Source organism: Dasypus novemcinctus, chromosome 15, assembly GCF_030445035.2.
Source record: "Dasypus novemcinctus isolate mDasNov1 chromosome 15, mDasNov1.1.hap2, whole genome shotgun sequence".
Classification (NCBI taxonomy): domain Eukaryota; kingdom Metazoa; phylum Chordata; class Mammalia; order Cingulata; family Dasypodidae; genus Dasypus; species Dasypus novemcinctus.
In genome coordinates, this window is record NC_080687.1 from 323,402 (window position 1) to 325,625 (window position 2,224).

Consider the following 2,224-nt stretch of genomic DNA (forward strand, 5'->3'; position numbering starts at 1 on the left):
GTGGAAGTTATGTGTGGGGGGTATGTGCTAATTCAAACTTATCAGGAGAGTCTGTGTTAATTCAAGACCTAGCTGATACTCAGGTAAAACACTTGAAACTCTATGAAGCTGAGAAAAGTCCTTTTCATATAAACACCACCGTTTGACTCCCGACTCCTACATCCTCTGTATAAAAGAAACCCAAAGATCCTACTCAGGGTTCAGGTTTTTGAACAGGAAAGTTCCCGAGCCTGGCTGGTCGTTAATAAATTTTCCTTCCCCAAATTAAAAAATAGCGCGGTGATGCGACGAGCTGTGGTCACAGCATCGGAGCGAGAGGCCTCCAAGGCCCCCGTGTCCACCCACTCAGGCCGCACAGGACTTGGGGGCAGCCAGGCCAAGAGGTGAAGGCGCCCGCGGCGGCGCAGCTGGCGAGAGCACGAGTGCGTGAAGCCCCGCGCCCTGCCCGGGCCCCTGCCGGTCACTGTCATGGGGCCGCCTGCCGTGCAGGCCCGCCGCCCGCTGCCAGGCCAGAGCTGGGCTCCAAGAGCCAGCGAGTCTCTGTTTGGATTTCCCTCGAGAGGCCCCCAGGTCAGGCCTGGTGACAAGCAGGTCACCTGGGGGTGAGCCCCCAGAGCGGGAAGGAAGTGGGGAGTGGGAGTGCTGGGGGGCTGCCCGCCCTGGGGCTGGGGGCCTTGGGCCCAGCCTCAACTGGAAGCATCTGCAGGTGGTTCCAGGAGCAACAGCAGGTGTGGGGCTGCCAGTGCCTGCGCAGCCAGGGTTGGAGCGAAGGACGCGTCCCAGCACTCCCAGGCCGCGTGGAGGCCTCCACCTGCACCTGGCAGGAAGCTCGTGGCCGAGGGGCTTCCTTGGCCGGGGGTGCCAGGACAGGGTGCCTGCCGCTGCCTTCCTCCGTGTTCCGCTAGCACACACAGCCCACCTGCCTGGCCCCCGGCTCCTTTGGGGCTGCACGCTGTTGTCTGACGAGCCCCTAGTGTCCCCGCTAAGTGGCCACCGCTGTCCAGCAGACCCCCCGTTAGGGCCGAGCTCTGGGGGCTCTCCGTGCCCTGGCTCGTGGGGGTGTCAGCAGACGTCTGTGATCACAATGGCTAATTACAGGCTTTCCGTGAGGTGCAGGGCAAGCTCGAGACTGGCGGCAGCTCGAGGTTGGCACCGCGATCGATGGCGCCTCTTTCCTGGCCTCCTGTGGCTCCAGGGGGCCTGTCCGTGGCAGGCCTGGTGGTCTCGCTCCCAAGGCAGCTGTGGGCTCCCCGGGGCCCCCCGCCCAGGTGGGGATGGAGCCACTCAGCCAGAGCGTCGAGCACGAGCCCGCAGCACGTGGGTCACCGCAGCCATGGAGGCGTGGGCGGTTTGCAGGGCAACCCAGCGAAGGCTGGTGGGCGGTGCGCCTGGAGCCAGAGCCTCACTGGGAAGGGGTCAGCGCTGCTTCCAGCATGGACACCGAGACCTGCCCGCCCCCACGGCCAACTTTACAGCCCGGCAGGCGCCAGCATGATCCACCCGTGAAGGCACTTGGAGGGCGCTGGCACTGCCCTCCCACCTCCTCCCCAGCTCGCCGTGGACCCAGGCCCTGTCGCGTCCGAGCTCAGCCTGCTTCGCGCCCCTCTCCTCCCACTAAGAGGACCACTTTCCCCGTTAGTCTTGGCTACTCCTCCTCTGGGGAGCTCAGTACCTTCTTTTCAAGACTGGGCCATATCCCACACCAAGACGCCTCCCCGACCTTGTCTGACGCAGGCTCCAGCGAGCAGGAGCCCTTTCCTGCTAAAGAGAAAAAGAAAAGGACTGGCTGGCAGAGTGCGCCGGGGGAGGGCGCAGGCTGCGTGGATGCCTGTCAAGAACGTGTGCCCTGCTCCTTACAAGTAAGAGCAAGGACGGCGCCGACATCTATCGACAATTTAGTGAATGCCGTAAACCGTGCCAGGGCTTTGCCTACATTCGTCTCACGTACTGCTCATCGCTTCCTTGCAAGACAGCCAGAATCCTGCTCTACGACAAGGAAATCGAGGCAGAGAGACGCGAAGACACCCGTCCAAGGACCTCAGAGTGACGGGGCTGAGCTCCAGGCCGTTTTGTGCCCGGTGCCTGAGTGGCCACGGCAGGTCCCAGCCTCCGAGCAGCGCAGGGGCCCTGGCATCGCCTCCCGCTGTTGCCCCTCTAATCCACTCACTGCCTCTTCCACCTGCGTGGCCTCTTGTCCTTGGCGGGTGAGGGGCATCTCCAGACG